The 11,330-nt window shown below is 40.5% G+C and overlaps 1 long non-coding RNA gene across 1 annotated transcript; it reads right to left on the reverse strand.

Annotated features, from left to right (window-relative positions):
* Positions 1 to 654: 654 nt before the first annotated feature.
* Positions 655 to 10,964, reverse strand: LOC117528594. The gene is made up of 3 exons (XR_004565826.1): positions 10,848 to 10,964; positions 791 to 799; positions 655 to 664 (listed from the first exon to the last, which is right to left on the reverse strand). It is a non-coding gene; the product is annotated as an uncharacterized LOC117528594 (long non-coding RNA).
* Positions 10,965 to 11,330: the final 366 nt, after the last annotated feature.

Below are 11,330 nucleotides of genomic sequence, written 5' to 3' on the forward strand. Positions count from 1 at the left end.
TTTTCTCTCTTTGAAATAATATCTACCTTTTCTGTATTTACATAGCACTCTTCTCCTGTCTTTTTCTTCACTGTCTCTGTTTCACACTTTCCTCTCTGCCTGTCATGCACCTCCCAAGTCCTCCTGTTGGGTCTAAATACCTCCCCCTCGTACTCTTTCACATTAATCTTGTATGTCAGCCAGCCTGCAAGCCCTCACAGCTTTACACAGATTACTCTCCACTCTCCGACACACCAATCTTCAAAAGCTTTATACACAAAAATTATTAAAAACAACTTTCTATATATCTCTATCTAGACTTCTGCCACTTTTCACTCCGCGGCTTTAAACAACCTTTTTATTCACTTAACACCAATGTGTTCTGTTTAAGCATGTATCTCTTCTTCACGTTAGACAGCTTCTCCGGCGCTGTCAGCAACTTCATATATTACTTTTTTTTTTTTTTACAAGCCCTCTTTGAGCATACAATATTTCATTTACTTCTACGCCTTACCGCGCCTCGCGTGCATATCCTGTGCTTAATATATTATTTTTCACAAGCTCCTTTCTGAGCATACAATATTTCATTTATTTCTACGCCTTACCGCGCCTCGCGTGCGTATCCTGTGCCTTTCTGCACTTTCTTCTACCTTTTTTTTTTTTCACTTACTGAGCTCCTCATGAGCTTAATGTGCCTTTGCACTGAAAATACTCTCTTTTTCTTTTCTTATAAAAAACTCATATTACTGTGTACTTAATTACTTATTCTTCTCCCACGCCCCACAAGCGTGTATCTGGTGCCTTACTGCACTATTTTCTGCTTCATTAATTCTCATGTATTCTGCACTAACTCTTCATTCATTTTATTTTTTTTTTATAGTTTTTCTCTTTTCTTAAAAAATGACGTCCTTTATTGAGCTCTTTTACTTACTGTCAGCTGTGCTACTTTGCACTTTCTCTTTAAATCTCTTTATCATGTACGGTATTTCTACTGCGCCCCCTCAGGCGCTTATCTTGTGCTTCCTCTGCACGTATTCTCTGTTAAACTCTTTTTCTCACTTATTTCACTTCAGTCTCTGTTAAACTCTTTAAATAACTTTGTATTACCTTGTATCTATTTGTCAGTATACTCCCCTAAATTAACCCCTACAGCGCATGCTATCAGTCGGCACGTTAGTAACGAATTTCAACACCAATTATTCCCCAAGCATTCCCCAAAAAACATCCAGGTTAGTTCTCCACACATTCTTTTCCACACCAGAGTTCATGAACATTCCTGACCTTTCGCTCACACAGACATTCTTTTTCCCGGGAACACACACACCTTCTGAGCATTTTATCTACAAGGCCTGATCATTTTCAATCTTATCTTTTTTTAGTCTCTTATCAGTTTTCTTAGTCCAGGTTCTTTTGGGTAAGAGGCAATTAAAAATATCACCTGTCAACTTGGGCGGAAATCCCGACTCACTCCTCCAGATCGTGCAGAAGTTATAAAAGGTTTCTGCTTACCTTTTAGTCGTGATCACTGTTATTTACGGTCTGGAGGGATGAGCTGGACTGCTCCAGGCTGCCGGAATGCCCCTGGACCCTCCTGGCTGGCTCGCCAAGTTCTGTCGTGGCTCGTCTTTAGTCTTCTCAGGATGTCGTCTTTTAGATAACACAAACTAATTGCAAGTGATATGCTAGAAAAGGACACAACACTTTAGAATAATTCAGCCTTAAGCAAGATAAAATGCACAGAGTTTTTAAGTTTATTTAAGCCTTCGACACAGAGCTTAGACAAACTGAGTCCTCTAGAGAGACTGAATATGACAACCGCGCTCGTCTATTTATTGGAGACCCGCGGGCATCACTCCTCCTTCAACTTTTTTATTTATTTCATTCCCAAGACATGGTTTTCTATTGGAAGCGTCCTCTAGTGAACCCTAAGCAGGTGTTAGGCCATTATTTCAATGTGACAAACGCTCCCATTAAAACGTGAAGGATTTACAACTGATTTTTTTAAAAGACCTTCAGCCACATGTGCAGCTGGCCTGAGGCCCCCCCCCCCCCGCACGTGGCCTCAGCCACACGTGCAGCTGGCCTGAGGCCCCTGCACGTGGCCTGCGGGAAAGCACCTAAAAGGCCTTGGAAAGCCCCTGACAGACTGAATGACTAATAGAGCCCTTTTTTTGGGTTGAACACCTGCTAGTTCAACCAGAGGACATACAGTTCAGATCAGGACACTTGATAGTTCATCACAGTTCAAATATGGACCTAAAAATTCTTCTACAAGAGCTTAACAACAAGATTGAAAATTCAGGTGGCTAATCGGTTATTACAAAAGAGTAATGTCTTAGGAGTATTTGTGCGAAACCTTAATGCCCCTTTTACAGATGTCCCTGTATCACAGATGTGTGCATCTCATTGATAATGCACCTCAGAGCTTCAATGATAAAGGTCTATTGGTGGCCATTTTGGACACCATTTTAAATCTTAAACCCATGAATGAATTTAGTTTAGGCACAAATGAGTTTGCTGTGACCTGCAATGGTTTTCCCATTGAATCTCTGTGATATTTAAGTTGTTTATATGTTTATATTTTGGCAGCCATCTTGGATAACTGGCTTGAGGCCAGTTTTTATTTTTGGGAACATCCTGTTTGTGTTTTGGGATCATTGAAGGAACGTTGATTTGGTTTAGTTCTGGGGGGGGGGGGGGGGGGGTGCAAAGGTATTGGTCATAGCTCCCTTAGTATATGTACATTATGTTGTCCATGTCCGGCTGTAGAGTGGCTGAGCACACACTCCTGGTAAATGTTTGGTCTTCTCAGTGAGGCCGGGGTTATTCCAGAGTCTCTTGTTCAGTCTGGACATAACTGCTGCTGCTTTGGCAATCAGAAGCAATAGAGAGCAAGCCGAAGATGGACCTGAGATAAGTTCTCAACAACTTCCAGGTTGGATGCATTAATGGCAATCATGGGAGGAGAGTCTGTGTCCTGCCCCATAATATTCGTCTTCTTCGGATGGTCAGTCCAAAATCCTTGCAGGCATGTGAGATATGGCATACATGCTGCTGTCATCCAACTTCTATGTGTAATGTCAAAGCTGCATCATTCGCAAAGAGCAGCTCTCGGATAAGAACATTTTGGACTTCTGTCTTGGCAAGAAGGCACACCATGTTGAACAACTTGCCATCAGCTCTAGTATGTATGTATGTAGACTGCCTCGCTGCAATCCTTGGAGGCATACGTGATCAGCATGGAGAAGAAGATGCCAAAAAGTGTTGGCGCAAGACCAAGTCCTTGTTTAACGCCACTGTTGACAGGGTAGGCCTCCGATGTTCCACTGCTGAAGCAGACTGTGCTGACACAATGGCATCTAGCAGTTGTGGGGGGCAGCCAGTCTTCTGCAAGAGCATGAAGAGTCCACTCCGGCTGACCAGGTCAAATGCCTTTGTCAGACCTATAAAGGTGATGTAGAGGGGATCCTGCTGTTCAGAACTGACATGTCTGAGATGGCATTTAGAGCTGCATTGGTTATAACATTCTGGCTTGCATACAGTTCAAGGTAATGCTCAACCCAAAGCTGAATCTGTTTTCCCTGGTCTGAGATCACTTCACTAACTTTGGACTTGATGGGGCAGACTTGGAGGTAGTGGAGCCTATTGCCTTCTTTAAGCCCTCGTACATGCCCCTTGTATCCTCGACATCGTGAGCAGCGGGGGTGGAGTTAGCCTATTTTTAGGGGTGCTTCTATACTACTATTTTTTTAAACAACCTATTTCAAGCATTATGCCAAAATATGTATTACAAGAACACAGTAATTTGATCATCTCCCCTTCTTGGGCAAATGGTTCAATCCACGAAGTGCACCTACATTCATCTCTCTCTCTGATCTGGTATGTGTTTGTGTCGCGTGGTGCTGCTGCAGGTGGTGCACATTTAGCAGAGGCGCTGTCCTGTGAGCGCTGGCAGTAACCTCGCCCAGCCGCGCTGTCAAGTGATTGCCAGGCGACTGTCACATTTGCGAGGTATTTATTCACAGTTTATATCTCTGAATGTGAAGAGCGAGTGCAACTTTCTGAAAAGTGCTTATTTTACTCACCTGGCTACCTATCGCAAAACACAGTATATTGCTCTACAAATTAGTGTAAGATTGATTCGGTGTTGTCTTTTTTTTTTTCCAACTAAATCCTCGTCAGCTACGTGTAGCTTCCATTAACAAATCACTCTCCTACATCAAATCCCATGTACACAGATTTGACCTTAAATGCTTAGTTAAGGTCCTTAACTAAGCATTTCTGAATTAAGACAGTAAACTTTACCACAACGTTTAATGCACAGCATGATAATAAGTGAATAATTTAAATTCCTGCTAAAAAGGCATAAATCCTAAAACTCATTTTGTATTTTTATTTGTTAGCAGTAAGTGACAAACCAAACCTGCAGTGCAGAGATGGATATCAGAGCATTTTTTTTTTTTTTCAAAAGCAAAAAAAAAGCTTCAGGTGAGGTTTGTGCACTCTATAGACCTTATGTGATAGTAGATATGGACATTGAGAATAGCAAAGGATGGAAAGTGAAGCTAAGTGGAAATTGAATATGTGTATCAGACTGTGGAGGTGTCTTACTTGTGTTACTCGTGTTTTGGTTTGAATTCTGACTTTTGAGTCACACATTTTTAATTTTATTACTTTTAAGGACTTCATTAGATCTTGTCTGTCTTTTCTATGCTTTGCTTTAATTCAATAAATAATTCATATTCATATATTTCTTATCCTGAACCCATTTATGTGCAGTATATCATCTGTGTTCTCCATCCAGCCTTATAGTGGAGTGCTGCTGTAGCTGTGCTAAACCAGGTCCTCCTGCACACGGCACTAAACCTCACTGATCAGAACTATGACTTACAACGTGGATGTGCGTGCTGCCAGAAAAAACGAGATATCAATCAGTTTGTAGAATAAATAAATGAATAGCCAAAACTAAAACACAATGTAAGTAATGCCTAAAACTGTCTAAATGTAATTGAAAAGTGATACCAGGGTGAGTGTTCTGTACTAAGTACTATGACATAATAATCTGTTAAGATGAAATAAAAAATGGTCAATAACTATAGGCTCATAAGACTAATATATAAACAAGGATAATATACTTTACTCATCCTCTGAATATTTCAGACCTGCTCCAAAGTTGCAATTACTATTTGCCCTCATCACATTAGGAGATTAAATTATTTGTTATATAAACTGCACCAGAATGCAGGAATTCTATGTATGGGCCGTTATCCATTACTAATATGCATTTTGTTTTGTTTGTTTGTTTGTTTTTTTATCATTCTGACAATGAATGCAGCTTTTACAAGCACTGTTTTCACTCTGAAATCATGGGAAATTGTATTTCTGGACATCTAGATTTTAAAAATTTTTAAAATGTGCTAAGCATCTCTAAAACTGGAAGTCTAAAATCGCCTCTGGTCAGCACTATGTATGCTGGTGCATAGATTCAGCCAGAAGGTATTTGCGCAGTGACTGGCAGTCTTGTCATGTACTGGGACAAGGTACAGCATTGTAGGCCTGGAGGGCCTTGGTCTTTGCCTCCGTCACAGGTTCCATCTCATCCCAGTGAACCTCATACCAGTCAGCATTCTTACTCTCACTTTTCTCATATGCAGTCAGTCAGTCATGGCTGCATCACCAGCGTTGGGAGGGTTACTTTAAAAATGTATTCTGATACAGTTATAGTTACCTGTTGAAAAATGTAATCAGTAATGTAATCCAAGTACCATAATATTAAAGTAATGTAATTTGATTACTTTCAATTACTTCTGGATTTCTCCAATATCAAATATGCTAATACAGACAAAAGAAACTAAATAGAAATAGTCTTGACCACATAGTACAGTTTATTAAGCAAAAATAAAAGTTTCTTTTACATGGCATGCTCTGTTTTACTTCACATTATGAATTAAGAGCACCACAATATTGTTTTAAACACACCCAGTGTTCACCTGCTAAATGTTCAACAAAAAATGCCAAACAAATGAAGGATAATGAAAACTCAGGCAGTGTGCGGATGAATTTGTAATTAAAAGTGGCTTGCAGAACAATACACAAAACAACAAAATTCTGCTACTTGTTCAGTAAACATAAAATTATCTTACTTTAGTCTTTCACATAGCATGTTTAACATATCAGTCCACTTATTGAACTTTCAAAATAAGAACAACAGCATAATGAAAACCATTAATTAAATCCTGTTAGTAAGGAGGCGTGATCGCCATTTTAATTCCGGGCAAGTTAATGATTTGCATGCATAGAAGTTCAAGAAACAGGTGGAATATGCTGGAAAGCCACAAACAGAGGAACAAGGGAGACAATATTTCCTTCCATAAGTAAGTGGTTTTGGTTCTTCTTGTCACTTTGTCTGTGATATTTGGATGATGAACAGCTGTATGTCTCCTGTTGTACCTGTGTCGCCTGATGACACAGAACATTAACTCTTCACTTATGTCTAGTTGATATTTTCCACTGCTAGATCAATGTCTAGTTAAAATATTTGTCGTTAGTGATTAAAATAGTTCGACAAGACTGGGGATTTTTTTTTAAATTGGCACCTTAAAATAATGAGATTATAATGACCTGCGCTGTGCTGCTCACAGTCACACCCACACAGATGTGTATACACACTACTGACTTCATGAATAAAACTCGGTCAATAAAGGATAATTGTGTTAAAATATAATATGTATATTTTAACATTGTATTGTCATTGTATTGTATTGTATTGTAATGATTTTAGGAGCCGCGTTGAACACAGCAGCAGCAGCAGGATGCCTCAGCTCAGCAGCTTGAACAGCGCAGATCCGTGTAACTTTCAACACTAATATTTGGGAATGTGTGTGTGTGTCAGAGTAAGTTTAATACTTTCCTGACATAATTTAATGTAATTTAATTTTACTGGCTCGATATCCAGGTCAAAATGGCATTTTTTAACACGTATTTTGCGAGCATTTTTCTGAGGGTGTTCAGTCGCGAATCTCCACTGAAAATGCATTAACATCAATATGTTGCTCGGTGAGGAGACGTCATGTCGCTGTCCATGAAGGGATGTTTTCATTTCAAAGAAAAAAAATATATTATATACAGATAATATCATAAAATGCATTAAAATTGTAATCCTGCGAACTAATCCCCATTTTTACTAAATATACCTGTAATCTGAATACGTCTTTTTTCTGTAACTGTAGCGGAATACAGTTACCTTTTTTTTTTTGTATCCTAATTACATAACGCTGTTACATGTATTCCGTTACTCCCCAAGCCTGTGCATCACATATTATATGCGGCAATAGCTTAGTGGGTAGAGCAAGCCGTCTTGTGACTGAAAGTTCGGCAGTTTGAATCCGGCTCATAACCAGTCGAAAATCTACATATTGTCATTGTGTCCATTGCCCACCTTGTCTGTGTATGAGGTGTATGTCTGTTATGATCAGAGGGGGGCATAGGTGCAGAATAGCAGCCACGCTTCTGCCAGTTACAGAAGCTACTAACTACACTAGTAGCTTACCACCACCAATATGTGCAAGTGAATGAATAATGTAACTTGTAATGCGCTTTGAGTGTGTTGAAAAGTGCTCTATTAATCCAAGTCACATTTATAAGTCATAAGTTATATTTAGTTGGTGTATTCTTTTCGTGACCCTTCACTGGAGCAGTACACTTAAATGTTTTCATTGTAGAGAAGCTTTAATCTTTGACTGGACTAGGTTTCTTGACGCAAGGACGTTTCGTTTCAAATCGCAGAAGCTTCCTCAGCTAAAATTCTTGCTCTTGAACTCTCATCGCCATGAACAAAAGAGTTTCAAGCAGTTTCCATCTTTTGTTCATGGTAATGAGTCATTCACGTCATCAGGAGATGCGTCAGGAGAAGCGTCAGTCCCATCGTTAGGAGGGAAAGCTACCCTGTCATTAGGAGGGTGCTAACTAGAGCACAATCGGTGCTAATTAAAGCAATTGTTTAGTCACTAACCAATAGCAGCCTGCCTTGCGGTAGAAGGGGTCTGGTTAGGTTTAACCCTCTGGGGTCCGAGGGCATTTTTTGGACAGTTCACTCACCTGGCATAAATGTTTTATTATTGCTGTTAACAGCTCTCCCTACATCCCACAATCAAGTTTTATGTCTCTTTTTTCAGGACAACCTGTGCTTGTCAGGATAGGCAGCTTGCTGATGATGCAGTATGAGCACAAATAGCACATCTGCGGAATTAAAACATGCAACAATGCAAGTATGGTTGATGACATGAGACAGAAACAGGAGAAACAATAGCTTGAAACAGGTTAGCACAAATTACAGCTATACAATATTGCTGGTAGAATTCACAGAATTAATCCACTGAAGGCTTGCATTATAAAACTATATCGAGGTATGGTTTATTCAAAGGGGATGTAACTGAAGTGGAAGACTATGCTAACTTGAGAAGGAAACAACACAGGATTAAGTTACCTCAACATGTAAAAGCCATTAAGAATAATGACTTCCTTCTACCTACCAATCTGAATACAACACCTGAAAATCAACAGAAAACATAAGTGGACTTACAGGGAAGTTCCAGTCCTGTGTGTCCGGTAGTGTTGTGTACAGAGGGTGGGGAATGTCTTGCATCAGCCATGTCAAACTCTGAGCACTGGGTTTCACCATGATTCACAGCCAAACCCAAACGCAGGCGTTCTGCATAGGACTGAGCTCTGCAAAAAGAAATGATTGTGTTGTGTGTTGGGGGGTTTGGCTGGATGTTTTTGTGTTGTTTTCTTTTCTTTGCTCTCCAGGTGGTATGCAAACTGGTTTTTGTCTGTGGAGACGGTGCTGGCAGAAGAGTCCTTCACCCTCATCAGCATTATTAGCTGCACCTGTGGAGGATGTTCACGTGCAGGCCTACTGACTCGCAGCACCTGTGGATGATGCTCACGTGTAAACTTAAAGACTTTCAGCTGAAGCAGATAATGAGATGGCGTTCTGCATTTAAGCCATGAGTGGTTCAAGTAGAATTGCCGGGAACTCGACCTTGTGACGTTCGTTTGTGAGATGCTGAGGACCGCGCCAGGGTTTGACACATCGTGCCTGTGAAGGAGGACGGGTGAGGGACACATGCTGTCAGCACACATCAGAGGTGATTATTGTCTGAATGATCGTTAATAGTAATTTGGCATTTTGTTCCGCAGTATATTTGAACACTGATGAGAATTGTGCAGTTTGCTTCTCACTGCCGTGGCGTACGGACTGATGATCCTCCACCTGTTGTGAGAAGCTGCTCATTTACATAAAGCTTAAATTCAGACCTGAATGTGTTGCTGATAGTGTGTGCCTCTGAAAGATATTTGCTGTAGCTCTGTTGACTTACCTCACCTTTTCCATCCTTCACAGAGTCAGTTTGTCGTGTCCACCTGGGGGGTGTTTGGCAGTGAATCTGAGTCCAGAAGCGCTGAGGCTTTGATCCTTTTGGGTGCTGGAGAGTGCGCCGTCCTTCACTCCGCCAGACAAACCAAATATTTATGTTGTACACTAATTATTGCACTGGAGGGGAAATAAAATTGTTTTGTTTGTGGAACCGCTTTCTGGTTATTTAGTGCTGGGTTCGGTCAGACGTTGGTCCGCTCCTCAACCTGCGTCTGCACATAACAGATTGTAAATGAGACTAGGTCTTCATTCTTCCTCTTTTAACCCTCTGGGGTCCAAGAGCATTTTTTGGACAGTTCACTCGCCTGGCATAAATGTTTTATTATTGCTGTTAACAGCTCTCCCTGCATCCCACAATCAAGTTTTATGTCTTTTTTTTTCAGGACAACCAGTGCTTTCAAAATATATATGCTTTTGTTGTTTTATAAGTGTAATAAAGGTTTACAATAAAAAATAGGCAAGGAAAAAATAAAGCGAAAAATAATTTTCCACACATTTATTCAAAACACACAGCAAACTATAATAAACGACTGTTGCGACACTTCACAAAGGTAATTTGAGGTCTTGTGTGAAAGACTGAACAACAAAAATGTTCAAACAATAAACACAAATGCACATTTTGAACAATATATACAAAATGGTCTATGGGTTTTGTTGTCCATTGATATGGTAAACAGTGCTTTATGCAGAGAAAGCAACAGAGTTATCCAGTAACATTCACATGCAAACTAGTGGAGCAGTCCTGACAGTTACACACTCTTTGTTTGAGCATGTGAGATTGTCATCACAGGCTCTCCGTCTGCTCCTGCTTTCACTGATTGCTGTGCATAATGGCGCAGGGCACACTGAGTATGTACTAATAGTATGTACTCATTGGAGCACCCAGGTGGCTATTCAAAGGGGCCAACTAGTAACATATCACTCCTGAAAATGATCTTTGGCTTTTCACGTGAGGTAAATCTGCCCTACTATTGGATTTTGGAAAACCATGTGATGGTGAACCAATTCCAATTGGACACTCACATTGCGCACGTCATCACACAACTTCTATGAGGAGTACAAAGATGGCCAATAGCTGCTGGCTCGAAAGTCTGCGGAGTTAACTTTTCAGCAAAAAAAAGTAAGCTTCTATCTCATATCATTAAAAAGTTATTTATAATTTAGTAAAGCTTGGTCTTACACGTCGTATACAACGGCGTCGACCCCAGATGGTTAAAACTCCAGCTTTTGTGGCTTCTGTTTGTTCTTCTCTACAAGGGTCAAGACAGAAGTCAGACTACCAGAGCAAGAATTTTAGCTGAAGAAGCTTCTGCGATTTGAAGCGAAACGTCCTCGCATCAAGCAACCCAGTCCAGTCGAAGATTCAAGCTTCTCTAGTATGGAAACCACCTGGACAGCTGAGAGCCTTCACAGAAACTTGAATGTTTTCCACAAATGAATGTAACGTTGCATTTTTAAGCACCAGAATTGTTTATCATGACATCATGGCATCCTCAAATTGTTGCTTAGAATGCTCCTTAATGGAAAGCTCCACTTTTTTCTGGCTCATTTCTTCAAAACATACTGCCGCAATGACTCAAGGTGTTGGACCTGCTATAAACAGGTGATAGAAGCTGAGGAGAGGCACGAAGTGATATTGGCTTTGCTGACATGCTAGTCAGGAGTGATTGTCGCGTGCTAACCACATGCGTCACAGGTACTCCTGGCTTACGACACTGGTTAATTGCAAATCAAACACACTCATCACTCACTGGACACGCACGGATCATATGTGTCAGACATAGGATTGCCGTAGACTAAAGGTGCAATATTTCCCACATCTTCTTTTCTGCCTGTACGTAACAAGTCCAATGCCCGTTCTCTTTCACAAATTTCCTCCCAGATATGTGCGGCACACCTGCAAGCTGCCAATTCC

The sequence above is a fragment of the Thalassophryne amazonica genome, chromosome 16, assembly GCF_902500255.1.
Source record: "Thalassophryne amazonica chromosome 16, fThaAma1.1, whole genome shotgun sequence".
Lineage (NCBI taxonomy): Eukaryota > Metazoa > Chordata > Actinopteri > Batrachoidiformes > Batrachoididae > Thalassophryne > Thalassophryne amazonica.